Here is a 22,199-nt window from a genome sequence, read left to right on the forward strand (position 1 = left end):
GCTGGCGTCCCAAGCCAGCTCTTAACCAACACGCCACTCAGCCGGCCCAATTTTCTTAATCTTAAATGAAACCCATGTGAAGTATTTTGCATCATATGAGTGCTCAATAATATTAACTGTTACTATAATGCTGCTGAAATCTTCCTTGATTAACATGATCAAAGTAGAAAAAAATAGCAGAAGGACAAGAAACTGAAATAAGCTATGAGGATAAAACATCCAGGCAGAAGTTTTCAAAATATTTGACTGAGCTGCTATACTTCTTGCTCAGGTGTTCTGAATATTTTGGTATCGTGTAGATATAGAAAATAGTGGTAAATCAATGTCCTTCCATAGACCCCGCTAGTATCCTTATCACTGTTACCCTTAATTTCATAAAGTCAACATGTGGTACTTCCTGAACATTACTTTGCTTTAAAATATGTGTATTTGGGGCTAAGTGCCGAGTACAGTGTTCCATATTTGGCAAAGTCGATCAGAAACCTGGTTTGTTCCCAAGTGTTTATCAACAGATGCATGGGTAATAAGCAAGATGTGGAATATACATACAATAGAATAGTATTTAGCCTTTAAAAGGGAGAAAATTTTGGTACATGCTGCAACACGGATGAACCTTGAGAACATTATGCTAAGTAAAATAAGCCCATCACAAAAAGACAAATACTGTATGATAGCACTTATATGAGATACTTTGAGTCGTCAAAATGGTAAAGACAGGAAGTCATCAAAATGGTAAAGACAGAAAGTAGAAAGACAGAAAGAATGGGGAGGGGAAACGGGAAGTTATTGTTTATTAGGTAGAGAGTTTCAGTTTTACAAGATGAAGAGAGCTGTGGAAACGGATGGTTTTGATGGCTGCACACTATGAATGTATTTAGTACCAGTGAACTGTACACTTAGAAATGGTTAAGGCGGTAAATTTTATGTATGTGTATTTTGTCACAATAAAACAAAATTGAAAAATAAAAGGGTTACCAAATATCACCACATAAGTTATTGAGCTGATGGTATTATCTAAGATTCAAAGTCTTTATAAATATTTATAATGTTTATAACTTATTTTCCTTGATTTTTTTAATATAAGTCTAAGAAAAACCCAGATTTTAAAAATTGATATGGTAAAAGTTGAAGTCACTAAAGTATGGCAGCTCACCTGCCTAAGCATAAACAAGCAGAAGAATAAAGAAGACTTGGATTCCAGTTACAGTTCCACCATTTACTATGTGTCCTTGATGGATTTTAGTATGTGTAATGGAGGTATCATTTTAGAGTTGTTTTGAGCATAAAATGAAACAACAGATACGAAAGTGCATTGTAAACTAGAAGGCACTGTGCACAGAGAGGGAGCTATATAATCTTTTTCTAATTTAGACTTTGCACAGTATGTTTTGTTTTATTAGATGACATAAAAGCCCATCATGCCAATTTTCTTAATGGAATGAGACAGTAATGGTAAAACGGAACACTTACTGTAATCCATGCTAACCACTATGAAATCTGTAGCCTAGCTAGACATGCAGACTAATACAGTGCCTCTGGTAGCATATATGAGCTTATGACCTGAGGACTGTTGAATTGCAAACAGATTTTTATATGTCAGCAAAGACATTAATCCAAAATCACATCAGAATTCCAAGTGTTCCTAATGAGATGACTAGCTGTGTAACTGTCACTCTGTCTCAATTCCAAGGTTTAGCCTTGGAGGCAAAGCCTTAATCCTTGAGCTGACGTATTTCAAAAGGGTTCTGATGAGCCTCACATGTGTATATTTAGTTCTGTGAATAAATTGCACATCAGAGGTACTCACCTCCATCTTGCATTTGCAGACTTTCTGTTCCTGGATTGAATGGTATGTTTTCTAATCAACTGGTTCCTTTAATGATCAGTTTCAGGCATAAAGGGTAATTTTTATCAAAAGCAGGAAAGTGCAAGTAAGAACTAGCAAGGATTAAAAAAATTAGTCTTTACCTTCTTTTATATTGGAAATTAAAATTATTTTGAAGATGACAGCCCAGGTGAAGTTGAGGTTTTTATTTCTTCCCTCATCACAAATAATAGTTGACATAAATTCTAGCAGTAGGAGAAAACCTTTTCTTATGCTTTGGGAAGAAGTGGAACTTTTTGCAAAATAATTTAGGATTTGGAGTAGAAAATGAAAAATAAACTTTGTAGTTTGGAGTGTTAATTTGCTCTAACCAAGAATTAACAGAAGGCAATGAGAAATGGACAAATCAGATTTTTTTGTCTAGTCCACATTGGATAGATTCACAAAAGTATTGAATTTGAAACCACTGGTATAAATGTAAAATCCATGACCCATACCCTCAACCCCTACCAAGCGAATCTTGATGATGTTACATTATAGTCCACCTTCCTCAGAAGTACCCTTACCATGTATCTAGAGCAAATGAAGCACTCTCTTTTGATTGGTCTTCTTCAGCCTCCGAAGCAGCTGTTTGGACAGTGGCTATAATAGTCAGAAGATGAAATTATAATTAGATTATTTTTAGTTCTTTCTAGACCCATGTCTTTATTAGAAAGTTGTTTGGATTCCTGTGGTCAGTGGTGTAAGGAAACACTAGGTTATTAACCGTTTCCAATGATTTCCTTAAGAGTTCCTTGGGTTGCAAAATCTTTTGATGCCTTTGTTCATAAGAGGTGGGGTGTGAGGGTAGTGACTGAGGCAATGGGATTTTTAAAATATGTTCTTCACAATTGTGAATAAAGCTCCTTGAGGACAGCAAGCTTGTTCTCTGCTGTGTTCCCAACATGTAAACTGGGATTTACCCATAGGAGGCACTCAAAAAATACTTCTCATTGACTGAAGAAATATGCTTGTTAAGCATCAGTATGATTTATTTAAAGAATAAACCATTCAAGCATCACTTCTTTGAAATAATCTGAATTGTAAGAACTAGTGATTAGTTAGGAAACATGGATCCTTTTTGTGTATGTGTGGAAGAGAAACTAAAACTAGATACTCATTAAAAATATGTATAGATAAAAATCTCTACATGAATATAAAGTGCAAATATGTTCTTATCATTCCCCTTAAGCGTATTTGCACTTGGCATAACCCACTGGGACAAAGTGATTATCCCACCGAGGCTAACCTCTACCAAGAAACATTTCCTTGATTTAGTTATTTTCTCCTTTATCTCTTGAAAAAGATATTTTTCTGCTTGTTATACACATGTGTTTTACTTTTCCTCTGTGTGTGTGTGTGTGTGTGTGTGTGTGTGTGTGTGTGTGTGTTTAAATAAAGGCAGTGCTGTCTCCTTCCTTCAGGAAACACCTTTTTTCTGTGTGATGCAGTCAGTTTTTGTCATTTCCACTTTAATGTAAACTACGAAGTCATCCTTTTCCCATGAAAAGGAAATTGCCCAGCTGTTCATAAATTGTGGAGCCTGCAGTGGGAGAGGGCAAGATTTCAGAAGGAGTTGCTTTCCCTGTGCCACATGTCCTTTCACTGTTTTTTTCATACAGTTGGGTTTTTTCACTTGTAATGTGGACCACCGCATTGACAAGAGGGTGACTTCCTGTTTGAGAGTTTGCTCTGTTTTTGTGTATCAGACCCATGGTGATAGTACTTTGTGAGGACTGAAACACTGCTATTCTCTCCTCTGATCGATTTAAGAGGTAAGCTGGGACAATCAAGAGATTGAAAGGGGTATTATTTTGAAAGTAATTCTATAGTGTTTTCTTGGTTAAAATGCTCACCACTTCCTCTATTCTCTAAACACACCCATTTGAGCATATCACTATTTCCTTTGTTTTGAGCCTCTTACTTATGTGTGTAGAACTACCATTTGGAATATGAGCTGTTGATTCACCTGAGCACCTCTACTCAGCATCTCAGTGTCCAGCTGACTCCTCGGTGTCACACACCCATTCCAAAGTGGAGCTGTAGGAAGGATACTACTGTTAACTACCACTGGTCCCAAACACACCATTGCCTTTGCTCATGCTGCTCCTAGTACCTAAAACACACGCTTGCTGCTGCTTTGCTTGGCTACCTTATTCTTTTAAATTACAATTTGTAAATCACATGTTAGCTCCATCATGAAATGATCCCTTTCCACCTTCATTACCTTGGGCATGGGGTAGGGGCCTTGTTTGTTAGCTCACATAGTGTCCTGCAAAAGATATAAAAGGAAATTATGTTTGTTAGTTGTATTTTGGTGCCATGGAAACAACTTTCAGAAATGGGAAACTAAAGATCATCCATATGAGTATGACTTTCTTAAGAGCCAAGGCTGGTTTTGTCATTTTTGCTGCAACCAACAGAGGTTTTTCTATTTGGGGACATCGCAATTAAAGGTTATTCTATGAACTTGTCATCCATTGATATTCATCAAGGGTATTCGGGTGTATTACACAGACCTGGTCAAAGGGTAAGTGTGTGCTAGAAATGTGAAGGGAAGGGAATGGAACTGGGGCTTGGGAACATTTATATTTTTTAAATTGCTACTTCCTGTTCAGCTAAGGAGAGTTCTGTAACTTTGCTCTTAGCGAAAGAGATAATCCTGTAAACTTGATAGATCACAGCTGTATGCTGTACTTTGTATGAAAATGTGCTTGCTTTCCCTTCATTTAATTTTTTCTAATTTCCTAATAAAGTTTATTCCAGTGTTTCATGGAGCAGGAGGTTGGATAGATGCCCAGATAAGAATGTGAACAATGGTTAAATACTAGGGTATAGGCAGAGAGTGAATTAATATGGGGTGCGTGTGCTGCAAAAACTGACAAGTAAAGACCCCTTCTGAATAAATTTTTAAGAGGTCCCAAGAGCATTTGGATGTTTTAGACTAGCTCTATAATGGAAGCAGTTTCATTTATTTTATAAACTACAAATTTTTTTTACAAAGAATTAAATACTTGCTCAGTATTCTAACAGTTACACCATTTTATTCTCTCTCAAAGAGTTAGAACAACCTCTGGGTGTCATTTCTTTCATCTTGCCATCTTAAACATCTTTACTTCCCACTGGAACAATACTAATTACCCAGAGCGTCTTCCTTCCTTCCTTCCTTGGGATTTTATACTCTGATGTCTGTTTAAGCCTAACACACTAGTAGCTTGCTCACATCAGCACAAGTTCATTTCTTGCCTTTGGACAGATATCTTGGAAATGTTTCTCAGTAGCTCATCTCAGTTGAGGTGGGATGTTTCATTGACGATACAAAGGAATGACAATTAACGTGTTCCACAGGAAGGAGGATTCCACTGTGAGCATTCATTCCTGAGCTGCTAGCAGCCTTAACTTTGACAGAGGGGAAAGAGGACTGGCCTAAAGTCAGGAGATGGATTTTCTGTTTCCCCTTAGGTAGCAGCCGTAGACACTTCTGAATGCTCACAACTGAAGCATTGGACTAGATCAGGGGTCGGCATACTGCGGCTTGAGAGCCGCATCCAGAGAGCTGCATGTGACCCGCCAGCTGCAGTTTGCCGACCCCTGTCTAGAGTCACTAGATGAACTTGAAGGTCCTTTCAGCTGTGTTTGACATTCACAGAGCCTGAGCTCCCTGCTAGGACAGAATTCCGTTGTCTCCTTTTTTACATTAGTGTCAATTACTCCCGAAGACCCACTATATGATATGAAAGGTGAAAAGAAGGTAACTCAGTTGAGCTGTTTGATTTAGAAGGAGGGGCCACAGTGTTCCAGATGAGGCTCGTGCAGCAGGGACAGGCTACAGCCAAAGCAGACACAAGGAACGCCGATGGCCTCCTGACAGGGCAGGTAGTGGACAGGGGCTTATCTATTGGCTTACTCAGTGGCATTCACTTTTATTGGTACAGCCCAGCCTAGAAAAAGATTTTATTTATTTTTTATTTGGCCTTGGTGAGAGGATTGACTGTAGCCAGAGTAAGAGCATCTTCAAGTGCTTTTGTAAGGAGTGGAGCAACTTGGTGCTGTATTTCACACAGGATGAACTTCCGACAGCACACATAAATGCTGAAATGCATAGATGAAATCTAGGTGCTTACAAGAAATACGGAACATCTGTTTGCATGGAGAGACCTATCATAACAAATGCACTGGCTAATGAAGGATGAACTATTTTCTTTTTCTTTCGTGTTGCTGTGTTATCTTTATCTGGGTAGTGTAATCATCCACGTCAATTTCTAGTCTGAGATAAATTCTTCAGTGGACTCATCATCAACTGTTAGTTATTGTACGAAATCTTTGAGGGCATGTGAAACTCTCATTTGCAGTTGAGGAAATCGAGGCTGAAACTTGGCCAAAATCATGCTATGAGTTAGAATTGGAGTTAGAACTGGAACTAGAGCCCAGTTCTGGTTATTCAGATTTTTACTATTGAGAGTACAAACCTATCCTCTGTATACTTAAAAGTATGAAGTGTACCCACAAAAAATTTCAAAATCGTAAGCACTTTTAGTAAGTTAGTGAAGGAGACTTTTTTTTTTCTGGGAATCCTCCCCGCAGCCTTTGCTCTTCGGTAACTTGAGAAAGTAGCATTTTGCTAGTAGGTATATTTCCATATCAATTCTCTATCAGATTCTTGGACTGTGATATAAAACAGTGTGAGGCACAAGTAGGATAACATGAGTGTAAAGTTTGCGTACAATAAGAATCCAGAAAATTCTCTTATGACAGAGCAAGATTGTGTAACACTAAAATATGTTGGTTTTGAGCAGAAATTTCAGAATCTTAACCCTTCGGAAAATGTGATAAAGAGATAAAAAGAATTCACGATTATTTGCTATGTTTTAGTGATTACATGCAGTTTTTTGTTTTCCTTTTACATAATTATTTAGTTTTGCACAATGTCCTGATTTTTTTAATGACTGTGAGGCCTGACTTATGTGTAATGTTTTGTGAACATGTTGGAAATGTTTCTAATAACTGAAAAACGGCATGAGGATCTGAAGATGGGAGAAGCCGTTGAATACATTCAGACAATAGAATGTATTAATACTTTGAAATTGCTGTGGGCCACCAGGATTGGACATTGTGATCATTTAAGTTTCACTGTACAATCCATTCATTGTATTGTTGATGTGGAAAAGTGGAGTATGGAGTATGCTGGTTTGAGACTGCAGTTCTCTGTTTGAGACTGCAGTTCTCTGTTTGAGAATCTCTTAATTTATTATGCCTCCATGCTGAGTAGTTAAAATTATATGGGTTACGTACTTTGTTCTTGTTTTTATAGGAAATAGACAGTTTAACATGTAAAAGAGCTTGCATTGTTTCATATAAGAGTTTAGGAAAATGCTTTGGTTTTATGAGAAAGAGGATTTAACAATGTTTATCGAGAACTAAACTAGCCAACAGAAAAGATGGCATCAAGTTATAAGCTCTTGCCACAGAAAGAGGGAGACTTTTCATCTCTTTTAAATTATTGTATCTTAATTTTAATTTTTTCACATAAATCTTTAAATGTGAGTTTAACACACATATGAAAAAGTGCACTAATCCTGAGGTACAGCTTGATGTGTACAAAGAGAACCCCTTGTGTAACCTCACCTAGATCAAGAAATGGAGCACCAGGAACACGCTACTGTGTTTTCTCAGGCACCCCCCCCCCTTTCCTGCACGGCCACCATCATCCTGGCACATGTAATCATTTCATATCTATTCCTTAGTATCTGGCTTCTCTTGCTCAACAGTTTTTCTGTTAAACTCATCCATGTTGTCGGATATAACAATAGTTCTTTTCATTATTGTGTGTATTTGTCCATTTTATGAACATTCAATTGATGGGCGTTCACATTGTTCCCATTTTGGGGGGTATTAAAAATAATTCTACCATGAACATTTTGGTGTATGTTTTTGGTGTTCATATGTATGCATTTCTGTTAGGTATATTCCTGGGACAGGGGTGGCTGGATTACAGGGCATGTGTGTATTCAGCTTTTGCAGATAATGTCAAACACGTTTCCAAAATATTCGTACTAATTGACACAAGGACTCAGTGTTTAAGAGTTCCAAATGTCCACATCTTTGCCAATACTTGGTATTAACAGTTTTTGTTTTTGTTTTCATTTCAACCATACTGGTGGGTAGATAGCAGTATCTCAATGTGGTTTTAATTTGTATTTCCCTGATGGCTGATGATGGTGGGCACTTCTTCATGTATTGGTCGTTTGGATGGTCTCTTTTTAAAGTGCCTGTTCAGATTTTTTTACTAACATGCAAAATTAGGTTGTCTTATTTTGTTATTGATTTTAGTGGATTTTGCAATATATTCTGGATTATCTTTTATTAAAAGTTTTATCAGTCTAAAGTTAATAGGTCTCTCCTCTTCTGAACAATACAAGGACCTTTAAATGCTTTAATTCTCCATTCCCATCTTTATATGATATTATTGACCAGGATTTTAGTTTCACTTTTTAACCCTCTACATTTATTATTGCTGTTATAGTTTTACATAGTATTGAAAATATTTACTTATTTACTAATTTCTTTGCTCACTCTTTTTTTCATCTCAGTTCTTCCTTCAAATTTTAATTTCTTTCTGAAATTCATCCTTTGAAGATTCCTTTGAGTTTATAGAACTCTTTAGTGAGGCAGTGATTTTATTTTACTTCCTTTTGAAGATAGCTTTATTTGATATACAATTCTAGGCAGACAGTTATCTTCTCTCAGTACTTTGAAAATATTATTTCTGTGTCTTATGACTTTTTTCTTTTGATGTCTACTGCAAATCTAATTGTCAATCCTTTACAGGTGATTCGTCTCTGATCAGCTCTAGAAAATTTATAGCCACGAGCTCCTTGAATGTGACGTCCCCCCCATTCCCTCTCTGGTAGGAATCGCCAGTATGTTGAACGTCTTTACTCTCTGTCTCTTAGCCTATCTTTTTGTACATAGTCCACTTCCTTGTCTCTCTCTGTGCTTCAGTCTGGCAAGCTTTTTCAAGTCTATATTCCAATTTGTTCTCTTTCCACCGGGACTAGTCTCCTGTTTAATTCACTCATTACATTTTTTCAATTATTATCGTCAGTAGTTTTTCAGATCTACTGGTCTTCTTTTATAACATCTTGTTTTCTCATGCATCCAATCCTATCTTTAAGGATTTTAAACATTGTAAAAATACTTATTTTATATTCTTTGTATCAGTATTTCATTGTCTGCAGTTCTTGGGGAGGGAGGTGTTCAAATGCTCTTTTGTTTACATTTGTTTAATGTGGTTTGTTTACTCATGTGCTCTGTAATTCTGAATTTTGAACTTGGCAGGATTTTTATCTGTGGGAATCCTTAGGCAGCCTGTTTGGGGAGCACCTTTTTCTCCAGACAGGATTTATGTTTCCTTTTTGCCAGGTATCTGGGCAGTGCTACCAACCTAGGACCACCTTGTGTTACTCTGTTGGCTTGGGGTTTTCTGGACAATGTTGGTGTGTAAATTCAAATTCTGAATTCTTGGGAGGGTAGGCCTGTTGTTAAAGATTCTCAGGGGAGACTTTCTTTTACCACTGTGCATTTTGAAAGAGACATATAAAGCTTTTTGGTTGGTTTGTTCTTTTTTCTTTTTTCTTTTAATTCCATCTGTTGGTGGAGATTTTTTTTGTCTACCTTTTAACCGAGGGTGTTCCCTGTCCAGGATTCTGCTTGTGTGTGTGTGTGTGTGTGTGTGTGTGTGTGTGTGTGTGTGTGTGTTGGCAGTTGATAACTACTGTCCATCTTTTAGAAAGAACTCTACCCCCGTAACTTGTGACTTGCAGAAAACCTGGTTTCTAATTTAGCAATTTTTTCTTCACAACATTGAGCTCATCATTTTCAGAAGACCAGACAACTTTCATTTTTTACTTCTGACCCTACTCACCCTGGTAAATTGACTATGATTCTTTCTTTCATAAGTTTTAAGCTGTTTATATTCTTTGTGATGCAATTAAATGTCCAGGTTTGTTTTGTTTTGGTTTTTTGGGTTTTTTTGACATTACTGAAATAAAAGTATTTGAGTAATTCCTAATAATGGTATAATCTATATCATGACTTTATATTAAGAGAGATGTGTGTGTGTTTAGATTCCTCTTTTGAGCTCTAGCTACATAGCTACAAAAATGTGTTTTTAAGCTGATGATGAGTCAGAATGCTAATGCTGCAGCTGGTTGCTGTTCTGAAGGTACAAACACTGGTCTAGATGCACCGACTGCTTTCTAGTTTGTCAGGTACTTCTTGACTTTTGTGTCAAGGCAAAGGCCAAGGACAGTGTCCTTTTTCCAGGTCCTGTAAGGAGGTACTAAGTAATGCTTAGGAGAATCAACAGATTGGATGCGTGTACTAAATCATCTGCAAAACAATGTTGAAATATTTTTCCCCTGCTTTCAATTCTGGGGGTGTAACAAAGGTAATAAATAACTGTTAAACTTGAAATTGAAGAAAGTCATTTGCTTCTAGCTGAAGGCCTTTCCAAAATCCTTTCTGAAATTTCTAGCTACATGATTCAAAAATATGGCAATAAATGTGTATCATCTTATTGCTTCCCATTTCTTTTTCTTTTTTAAAAAAAAAAACAAACAGCAACTCCAGAGGTACTAGTTTGGGCCTTCTTTCTTTCCTCCAACTCCCTTTTTTTTATTTAAAACATCATATCATTTATTATATTGGGCCAGCAGGAATCAGTTTAAAAGGGTTGAGAGCTGGTTTAGATTAATGGCTTGGCAACTTGGAAATAGCCCACTGGAGTCACAGCCCTGCTTATCTTGGAGTAAGTTTTAAAAACTTAACCATTGAAAATTGTTTCTATAAGCTGCCAAATTGAAAGCTGGGGTGAAGAAAAACTTTACACTGATCCACACACCCCAGAATTCTTGTCAGTATGCTTTATGGGGATCTTGTTGTTTGAAGGATGGCAGAGACCACAGGAATCAAAGCTTGTCATGACAATCAATAAATAATGCTGCTCTGGCTTTCCATGGACTTTATAGTGTTTTTCTTCAAAGTTCTCGACTTTTCATTTTCACACATAAGGTATTTACTTCTCTTTTCAAAAATGTTTTTTAAAGCGATAGCCATTTATTACATCTTAACTTTTTCTACATTAGAAAAACACCCCTTCTTTCTCCTTCTCCCATTAGTAGGATTGCACAACCTTTCAGTGAAACAAAACCAAAATTGTTCACTTGCTCAGAGTTCCCACCCCCTTGAAATGAGCCGCATAGCTCCCTGTGGGTGCGCCTAGCCTTGCACTGCCCCACGGTTACTTGATCCTCCTTATCTCAAGTCACTCTTGGCTCCTTAAATTGTCTCTTCATCTGTTTTCTTAGCTCCTCCTTTTCCCTCTTCCACCCAGTTTTTGTGCAGCTCTAAGTCGCCTCCCTTCTTAAAGGCTCAGGAGCAGTTCTCATGAGTTGGTTTTTCCTTTTCCTTTGCTCGAAATATTCCGAGAAAGTTAACTTATACACCGTCCAAAGACACGTTTCATTGAGGAATTCCTACACGAGGATTAGACCCCTCAGTGTGAACGTTTTGCAAAAGGTTTTTTTTTCTTTTTTGTCAGAAATTAGGTATTAGAGGTGTTAATGAATGAATATAAAGTACAGGTGGCCCTTGCTTTGTATAAAGTATGTGCACTAAAAAGTTGGCTGAATCCTAATATAGGTTAAATGCAGGAGAGGCTACTAGCTAAGAGAGCCTGGCTAGGAATCTTTAAAGAAGTCACATAATATAAATAATCCTACCTAAATGTCTCTGTTTCAGAAGATTTTTTCACTCAGGTTGTCATATAGGGTGTGTTGTAAATGATGGTCTTCATAACATTCTCCATAAAAATGGGAGATATGTTATTTATGTGCACTTTGTGGGGGAAAATGTATCTTAAATGTTAACCTATGGCATTTTCACATCAATAGTAACTTGATCAAAATGGGTTATCTAGTCTCAGCAATTAAACATGGATGGCATCCTTTTCACCTTTCGTCAGATTTGCAGTTTTCCAGCCTACAAAAATAACCTTTCTCATGTATGTCATCATCTTTCTGGGCCAGTGAGCTTGAAAATCTAAGTGTTACAAACAAATGCTTGTTGATCAGTTTGTGTTTTTCTTTTTCCCAGCCCCTCCCATTAAATCTACCGTGCTTTTACTTTACGGATTTGAGCCCATAGGGTATGGTGTACCTGTGCTAGGTGACCACCATGTCTTTGTTGTTGACCTTGGTATTATCCTGAAACATTTCTTATTCCTCCTTCCAGGGTGATGTGGCAGATTACAGTTTCAGTGGCTTCAAGATAATTGGTCTTAATTATTTCTAAGTCATTGGTTAGTGCAGTGTAAGAACAAGCATTGTTCTAAGAAAAGATGTAAATGGCTTTAGAGTTTCTTTTCTTAGCATACAAGTCAAAAGATTAGGGTGAAAGCAAAAGCACGTGGCACAAAACTGTGTGGTTTGCTAGTAGATTGTCGGGTTCCTGTAGCTTAAATTATACAAACCACCATAAAGCTGTTAACTAGTGACAGTTTTGATTTCCCTTTTGTGTTAGTTGATGTCTGTGAACCTTTTATTTAAAGTAAAGCCATGTGTTAAAGTACAGGTGCATTAAGTGTGCTTTCTGCATATCTTTCTGCCAGGGTTGTACATACCACCCTGTTCCCCAAATACCTACTCATCATTTTAGGACCAAGTTCCAGTGTAACTTCCCAGGAACCTTTCAAATTGGCTCCTTTATCTGAGTCTGTAATACATCTGTTATAATACAGTAACACAGTATGCTATATAATTGTTTAAAAAGCTGTCTCTTCCTTCCCCTCTCCCAGCCTACTAAGTTGCTATTAGCTTAGGATCAAGGATAATGTCACATTCATTCTTGCATTCCCCATTTTGCTACCCCTCAATTGTAGCACATAATAGATGTTGAATAAATTGTTGCTAAAAGAATAAATGAATTTAAGCAGAAAGGAAAAACATTTGATGAATTGACTTACCAACTTAGAATTTAAAGATAAAATTTTTAAATCTAAAATCAGTGTAGCCATAGATTTGGCACAGAACAAGTTGTTACTCTCCATCTTCAGTAGTATTTGGGGGCAGAAAGTATGATGCAGTAAGCTGAACTGCTTCTAAAATGCAAAGAAGAGATGTGTTTGTAGGCCAGTCCTGATTCTGTGCTTGTTTTAATGTTGATTAAACATCCTTTCATGCTACCAGTTTGCCTGAGGAAATAGAATGGTGGCAAATCTACCAACCATCCGAAGATGCTTTCACTGAGGGCAGGTGGGACTGTAGTGGTTGGCGAATGAGAGTGAAGATGGGAAGAAAATTTCTAAACCTGTCTCTTGCCCTGTCGTGGAAAGAGCTTATGGTAGTATCTGGGGACTCAAAGTTTTAGTTTTAAAGGATGGGATGTGGTTCTTGCCATGGATGGGCAGCACGTGTTCTAGAGCTTGATTTTGGAGAAGTAAGATTGTTAGTCCTGTAAGTCATGTGATTTGTCAGCGTGGCCACCTACCCATCTTCAAGCAATGTGTGAAGCTAAGTACTTGAATTTTTTAGATGAGAATACTTAAATTTACCAAGATTTTAAAAATTTTGGTATGGCTTTCTTACCAAATCTTCTGGGTAAATTATTTGAAATGTGAAACATACTTTTCCAACTAAAGAGACTTTGTATTATATGTAGAAAAAGCAACAATTAAAAAATGCCTACATAGTCCTATACCCTTAGATGGAGGCAATCAAAGCAAAAGTAATATTTTTAACAAGAAGTTGCGTGTGTCGTGAAATGTTTCATATGTTGTATGTCCATGTTATGTATTATTTTTACTTGTTTTCCGTTCTGTTTTTGAACTTTAACCCAAAGTAGAAATTGTTTGTGAATCCAAGGTTTTTAATAGCAGATATATACAGAGGATGCCAAAAAAATGTGTACACATTTTAAGAAAGGAAAAAACTGTATTAAGATTGTAACACTCAGTATCCTGGGGATGCCAGAACAATGTCCACAAGTGGACACTGGTCAGCGTCGCTCAAGCAGTCGTTTGCTGTATAATCAGAAGTGCTGGACGCTGATGGGAACCACTTTGAGCACCTCTTGTAATTGCAGAAGTCAAATGTGACTTGTATTCATCTTTTGTTATTGGTATATATTGAGTATATATTTTTAAAATATACATATTTTGGCACCCTCTGTATACTCACAACAAAAGATGAATACAAGTCACGTTTGACTTCTACGATTACAAGAGGTGCTCAAAGTGGTTCCCATCAGTGTAGTTTTAATACAGGTTTTCCTTTCTTAAAATGTGTACACATTTTTTTGGCACCCTCTGTATATATACTCTTCACTTTTTATTCTGTGTGTTTTTTATGTAGTCTTTGTCTTCCTCTAAGAGGTGGTTAATAAAATGTGTTGTTTTTGGAAATATTATTCCATGGAAATAGAGTCAAAGCCACATATTGTTTTTCCTCTTCAAGTTTGGCAACCTTCAGATACAATACAGGCTCACTGGTTTGGTTAATTTTTTTTTTAAGTGGGGATCATGCCTAATCTTCAGACCTAATGATTTACTGAATTTCAGCCTCAGCTTTGTTAGGCTTAACTCACTAGTCGTTGGAGGCTCTGTTGTATACATCTTTTTGCCTCGACAAAAGCCTATTTGAGCACTAACTATAGTTCACTTATTCTCAGCCTTGCCTTTCCTATAATTGTTGCTTCCTCTTTAAATCCTGGATTACCTCTTTTAACAAATAGTCATCGATCAAATATTAAATAGGCAAATGACATGATTCATTTACCACCCGTAATATTTTTTGAACTGGCTCTGTACTAGGCCCTGAGGGGCACTGCCCTCCGTTGCCCACAGCACGTGCGAGAGCTATAGCCGCGATCAGACAGTTGTAAGTCAGTGTGTAATGAGTGCTGTGTTGGAGGTAAGCCAGAGGGCTGTGGGATTTGAGGCTTTCAACTTGAAGGTGGAGGCTTTCCTTCACAAATCCATCTTTGCAAGGGAGGCAAAACCAGGGTATTCCTAAATGGGAAATTACAGATTGTAGCCAGAGATGCCCGCAGACAAGAGTTGCATTTCACCAACTTGGCGAGGCGCTCATTATCTTCTGAAGCACAAACACCATGGTCAGCATTTTTATCATGGAGTTATCCATGTTGTATCACTTCCAAGAACAATTAGTGTGTGGCGGGGAGGGGGGTGCGGGGGAGAAGCCATGAGAGTGTCAGAGCTACTCTTGAGCACTCCTGTGATTCTAGGGCCATCTCTGACCTAGGTTTTGTAACTCCGGGATGGCAGACTGTTCCCGGAAGATAACTCCTACGGAGAACTCACACACCTCTTATCACCTCAGCTTTGGTTTCTTTTCCATCCAGGCCTTTTGTTCCTCCTTGAGTTTTGCACCCTCAGCTGTATCTTTTGTACTGTTTGGTTGCCCCACAATAATCTGTGTTTTCTTTAACCCAGAGTCTCCCCACACTGTGTAAAATTGGCCTATTACAGAAATCACTTGTGACGAAAAATCATTTCTCTACGTTTTATCTCCATTGCCACTAGTTGTGTGACCTCATTTGCTTCACCTCTTTGAGTCCCTGTAGTCTCGTGTATAAAAGGGGCATCATAGTACTGCCTGATAGGCCTTGTGGGTGGCACATGGGTGAGCATATAAAACACACAGCAATCTGCATTGTTCTGGTGGCACTTTAACTGCTTAGCAGCAGCCACTTCTCTGAGAACACAAACGTTTGCACACAGTTGGCTTTTAATCTCTTTTTAATTTCATGCCTTTTAATATGCCCTAGGATAATCTCCCTGCCCCCTATTTTTCTGGCACTTAGTGTTCCTTCTTGGCAAGTGTTCAGCCTTCTTTTTTTTGCCACTTTGATCATAACTGAATACCCATTACTCAGGTATATTCATTCAGCAGACACTTGTGGATGGTTTCAACGTGCTAGACATTGGGATACAGAGGCGCTCCCGTTTAAGTAGGGGAAACCATGGAAACAGCCAGCTGGTATGAGGATTTCTGGAATGCTGTAATTTAAAGGCATTATGGAGACCCAAATGACAGAACTTTACATTTGTTCCAAGTAGATCAGCAAAGTAGGTTAGGTTTTAAATGGGCCTTGAATTCTCACTTGGTGGCTAAAAGGAGGATCATGCTAGGCAACGGCGCTGTTTATAGACAGACAGGTGAAGATATAAGTATATGAGGTAGAAGTAGTCACTACGAGTCAAAAGTCTGTGCTTCCCTCCCTTACCACTCCAGCTCTCATAGTAGGAAGGCAAAGAGAAAACAAAGTAGCCCTTTTCTTCAGATGTAAAAAACTGCTTGTCTCAGTAGAGAATAAAGCGTTCTGTTTTATTTGCTTTTGTTGGGGGTTTTTTTGCATTTACAAAATGAGAAGCAAACATAAGGATAGAACAAAAGCTGAGAAGCAGTATGTGAATGTACATATTCTTGAACTGTGCCTCATACTGTCAAGTTTTCCTCCACTTCCTGTGTTTCTTTCCTTTGATCACTTACTACATGCCAGGCACTTTGCAAAGGTTATCTCTTTTAACCCGTACAGCTTTATGAGTTAAGATTTTCCTTGCGTTTTACAGATGAGAACACCAAGAGTCAGGGGTTTAAAAAAACTTGTTTAAGATTCATGCCAGTAAGTGGGAGAGCTCTTCCCTGGAGCCAGCATTATCTCCGAAGCTTCAGTTCCCTTTATCCTAAAATGAAGTGTGGAGCTGCTGCCCAAGTGTCTTAGACTAGGCCCAGCCAGTCAATTACTGACCACTTAGATGTCGGGTACAGGCAGCCAAAACTTTCTAAGTCCTATTTCCTTCACCTAAGAGGCAGAGTAATTGGAGCAGATGAGGCAACGCTTCCTTTCAACTTTATGGTTTCTTCTTAGGCTCCTCATGTCTGGTCATTTTGTACAACCAAGTGTAAGTTAAGTGATATAGTGGAGAATGTTCTAATGCATGAGTTGCAAAGGCTGTTTGGAATTGTTTAAAATCACCTTTAAAAATCAAAATAGTGATGATCACCTCTGGAGAAGTGGGAGAGGGGATTGCCTGGGAAGAGGCATGGGGGAGCTTTCTGGAGTGAAGATAATGGTCTATATCTTGATAGGAGTTTGGGTTAGACAAGTGTACACTTACATTTCTGCATTTCATGGTATGTAAATTTTACATCAGAAGAAAAAGAGCCGCAAGTAAATATCGAACTCTAAGTAATGATATGCATGCTGAAGTATTTGGGGTGAAGTATACTGGTATCTGTAATTTACTTTAAAATACACTAAAAATAAAAGATTAATGGATGGATAAAGGGAAGGATAGATGAGGTATGTGATAAAATAAGTATTGTGCAGTGTTAATGTACTATACTTATTTTATATACAGTGTTAATGGTAGAATCTAGGTAGTGCTTATGTGGTCCTCACTGTAGAATTCTTTCAAATTTGCTGTGTATTTGAAATTTTCAATAATAAACACATAAAGTTAAAAATATTATTATAATAAATTGCTGGGGGGAAATCACTTTTAAAATGAGTCAATAGTTTTCTATGAGCCGCCTCCTCACTTGAAAGGCCTTCGTGAACACCACCCCCGCTCCAGTTAGACTATCATGAGTTTAAGCAACCTGATTTAAACATCTCAGAGAGACCTTTCCTTTCCTTGGCCGACCTTGTAGGTTGGGAGGTTCCTTCCCTTAGATATTTCAAGTGTGAACGTCCCCCAGGACTGAAGCTGGCCAAGCAAAGCTCACCCCTGTGGCCGTTGGAGTCCCTAATAGTTATAGTTCAAGAAGTTAGTGTCACCATCAGCCAAAGATTAAACTTCTGAAACTCCCCCACCCCAAATAGACCCTTGATCAGAAGATGTTAAAGAAATAGGCCTTTTTTTTGGTTTTGTACTTTGCTTTCAGTCTATCACGTGTTTGAGATGCCTTGCATTTCTTTAACAAATCACACTTGGTGCTTTCACAGCACTCTAGTTGGAGACAACTTCTCATTGTACTGGTTTGAGTCCTGGCACTTGAGAGCATCTTCATTCTGAAGCTTATGGAATGTGACTCTTGTGTTTGAAGCGGAGTTTACCTTTTCGTCATTGGTAAAGACCCAGCTTCCAGTGGTGCCCAAAATGAGTGTCTGATCCAGCTTGTGTTTGAGAATGTAAGGTCATGAGGAGTGCATGAATTCTTGTGCAGCTAAAGGGGGGAACAATGAATTATGTTAGAACAGTGAATTCAATTCATTATATATATATATATATATATATATATATATATATATCCAGTAAGATAGCTAAAATATGTTTTGAATTATTTTGTTATAAAAATGTCATCTTTCTCTTTTCTCTAACTTTCATAACAATAATTAATCACAAGACATTTTACATACTGAAAACAAGTTATTTTATATGCCGTATGTTTGAAATATACCAAAAGGGCATTTTACAAGATTTAAATGAAACAAGTATTTGAAATAAAATTAGAGTTGGAGGGCAGGAAGAGAGGGGGACAGAATACTTCTTGAGTTGCACATGAGCCCATACTGTAGTTGTTAAGCCTCTAGCACTCAGTAAAGAGTATTTTTATTTAAATCCACAATAGTGATGGGGAGAGGGGAGAAATTTGATTGCTTGAGAGTTACCCTAGAAGACTGGATCTGTAAATTTACATGAATCCCCGAAACAGGCAGATGTTTGTGAATGCCAAATAATGTCTGAACTAACCAAGAAAAACTTGCTTTTCTGCATGACTGTGGTGAAAGAATTGGTTCCCAACAACTTTCACATTTATAAGGATCTTTTTTTAAGGGACTAGCTACACCGTGGGCAAGCAACTCTGCAGTACAAAAAGTATTGGCTGATTTAACATACTGGGGGCATGTGGATTCTTAAGAATGTCACACCTTGTCTATGCCAATAAATCAGAGTGTCTGTTCTTGATACTAAATCTGATGTCATTGGCAGCTTTTCTTCTTTATTGGAAGGGTGATATTCAGAAGGGAGAATATTTTTTTCATGTATTTTGCTCTTTCTGTGATTGGGGTGTTTCTATGGTTTTGGGGTTTTTTTTCTTAAGCTATGAAATAATACTGGCAAGACCCAAGAAAACTAGATCTGGATTTCATTTTGTCTCTTCAACTCTGTGTGATCTTGTGCACATTCCTGACGTGTTACAAACAGCTTGTGTCTCTGAATGTGCAGTATCAATTTTCAGTGGTGAAAGCCCCAAAAGGAAACAGACTGATTCTTCCATGCACAAACAGCTGGGCAGTTGTGGATGGAATTAATTGCTGATATATATTGGCTGTGTTTTTCTTCCCTTGTCATTTCCTTTGCAGCTGCGAAAGTGAAGTTTGACTTGAAAACAGACATTTCCAGCAGTGCAAATCCAAAAAGTATCAAGATGGGATTCTTCAAATACAGTATCTAACTCCTACCTTTGAGTTGTTCCATTTGGGGGTGAGATGGGGAAGAGCAAACAGATGATTTATAATTACATATGTGGTTGAAAAATAATTAAATCAGGCACTTGGACTATGAAAGTAGTGTTTTGGAATGGGCTGATTTATCTCATGGCAAGAGTGACCTCATAATTCAACAAAAGGCTAGATCAGTCAGCACCCCATCCCTAGGACCCTGAAAGAGGGTGTTCTAGGCCATTTCTCAAAATATCAGAATGGTCAATACTCCAGACTGATTTATTGTTCCAGTGTGAGGGAGCAGCAGTTTGGGAGGGTAATGCGACAATATGTATCATTAAAAATATACTTTCCTGTCTTTATTCCCCAAAGCCTTTTCCATTGTTTGTTTTAAATTCTATGTAAATTGTTACATAGCTTATTTAAACATACTTGGGTGTTTTACTGAGAAACCTGTTTTTTATTTCATGAGTTATAGGAGTTCAAGTAAAAGTAACTGTTGGCTGTGTCTCTGAATGTGCCTATTCAGAGAATAGTACTGATTAAAATCATTTTGTACAATAATCATGTTTGGTAGCAGTTTCAATAACTAATAAATTATTTTAGATACTATTAAAGATTTTTAGACAGTATATACATTCTACTGAATATCTTATTTGGGAATAAATCCAAAATCTTTTAAAAATCAAAATACTTAGGAAATTATTTTTTAAAATGAGTGACTACAAAATTTCATATAGTCTGCATAGTAGTGATTTCCATCAAAATAGCTTTCTCTCGTATGTGTTCAATATTCTACTGAAGGAAGTCCGTAAATCAAATCCCTTATTTTTGAAGGCAGTTATTGCTAGTTAGTTGATAAGAAAGTGCTTTTATTGTTTCCACGTTTCCACATTGCACATTGGTAGAGAAGGGTCGGTAATGCTTATGTTCATGTCCAAGTCCCCTGTTTTGGCCAAAGTTAAGTTCTAGCGTGAGCAGTGCTGCTGACACCTTGAGACATGTAGAAACTGCTGTTGCTAAACTTAGCAGCTGGCATGGTTGGACTTCCTTTGTAGTAGTCGGCTTCCACCTAGCATTCTACTCTGTTGGTTGAGCTGTGTGACCAACCTTGCATTTTATCTTTACTTTCTTCAAGAGACAGAAATGAGTCTGTATTTCATTTCATGGCAGGAAAGCAGATCTGCAAACACGAACTTTCCCCCTGTTTCTTTGAGGAGATTAACCAATTAACTTTGACTCTGAGGCCCTGAAAAAGGTTGTGGCCGTATTAACGTGCAGTTTGCTCCCGCTGAAGTCGGCCTGGGTGTGTTGTTTCCCCCAGAGTGGGCTCCACCCTTGCTCTAACCGCACAGAGTGTGGCTATCTCGCTGCTTAAAACAAAGTTCATTTTTAGGGCAGCATTGCATCAGAATTGCCACACAAAAACCAGCTTAAGAAATGTACAGCAGCTTCAATTTTTTTGTAAGTAATGGATGGTCTTTTGTAATACGGATAGTACACATCTTAAGGGGGAGCATAGGAAAGATAGATGGTGAATTTTGTGCCAGCTGCTAGTAACATGCAATACTCTTGGGGAGGAGCCTGTGGCTTTATCACTCAACTAAATTTTTTCCTATTAGTTCACTTGTCTGCTCTTTTTTTACTGAATTGTTGTTGTTTTTGTTTTGAGAATGACTTTGACTGTTTAAGCTGAGGAAAATACTGGTAGTTTCCTAAATGTACTAATTATTTAACATAAAAATGCATGAAGTAGTGTTTTGCACTGAATTTATTAGACCCATTGATAGCAAAATCTGGCAATTCTGTATTTCGAGACATCATGGCATGAACTTTGTGTGTAAGAGTGGGTTCATTGATTTAAAAAAAGGCAGCATCCAAAGAGCCTTTATTTCTGTCATAATGATGCTTTGTCCTGTTGCTGTTGGGTATTTATCACAAGAGTTGGGGAAGGCTGCAGCCCCAAGTTCTGTTCCATGCCTTGTCTGTGCCTCTGTGTTCTTTCTAGAGTTTGTGACGTGAACGGTGAGTTGAGCTATAGGAGAATCATTGTTATTCAATGAGGTCCGTGTTCAGCATTTTTTTCTTTGCAAATAGGGTCTGACTTTTGTTTCCCGTCACATATTGGGGTTCTGTTTGTAGCTGGGCTTTAAATGCCTGTGAAGTGTTTTAATTTTATGCAGCCACCAAAGTGGGCACATTGGTTGGGAGAGAGGCTGTGCTCTCTGATGTCTAAACTGACTTGTTTTCTTCCTTGGGTGCATGTTCTCTGTGTACCCTTGTGGGGTAGACACACCCAATTGGTATGAGCAAGTGAACCACTCGCCTCAGTTGAAATCAAAGCTAAATGTTGAAATGGGTAGATTTCCGTAAAGCTTGCAGGGGTGACATTGTGTCATTCTTTTTGGACTTAGACTTCAGCTTCCTCTTTGTAATTTGGTAGTAATGGTGTTTAGCTATTTTCTAACATCATAGGGATGTAAGAATAAAGTAAAATCATTGTATCCTAGAAAAAAAAAAGCACGAGCCTGGGAATCAAGAGGCTAGTTCTTTGGGCACTAGTTTCTTCACCTATAAAATGAGGCATTTGGGTTAGCTCTCTAAGATCTTTCCCGGCTTAGAATATATCCTAATTCTCTTTGTAAAAAGGCATGCCTATTCTAGAAATGCTAAAAGAAATGTATTAGAATTTAGAAGAAATGTTTAGATATTAACCCAGAATCATTCTTTTATTCTTTTTTTTTTTAATTGGGGAACTGGGGGGAGGGGAACAGTGTTGGGGAATCGGGGAAGGGGAACAGACAAGTTGCTGTCCTTTGGTTCTTCAGTCTAGTTGTGGAGGACGTCGCTTCACTGGCCCATG

General features: G+C 37.8%; 1 protein-coding gene across 10 annotated transcripts in view; it reads left to right on the top strand.

Annotated features, from left to right (window-relative positions):
• The window catches only part of ADD3 (adducin 3), a 139,160-nt gene that overhangs the window by 63,530 nt on the left and 53,431 nt on the right, over positions 1-22,199 (top strand). For 2 of the 10 annotated variants that reach the window (XM_019646641.1, XM_019646646.1), the window contains one exon: positions 8,693-8,771. The exons of 7 other annotated variants lie outside the window; for them this stretch is intronic. The gene's annotated coding sequence lies outside the window, so the exon portion shown is untranslated. Of the gene's footprint in view, positions 1-8,692; positions 8,772-20,700; positions 20,801-22,199 lie in introns of those variants that run through there. One more of the 10 variants, XM_019646642.1, reaches the window with a different exon arrangement.

This window comes from Hipposideros armiger, unplaced genomic scaffold (assembly GCF_001890085.2).
Source record: "Hipposideros armiger isolate ML-2016 unplaced genomic scaffold, ASM189008v1 scaffold_105, whole genome shotgun sequence".
Taxonomy (NCBI): domain Eukaryota; kingdom Metazoa; phylum Chordata; class Mammalia; order Chiroptera; family Hipposideridae; genus Hipposideros; species Hipposideros armiger.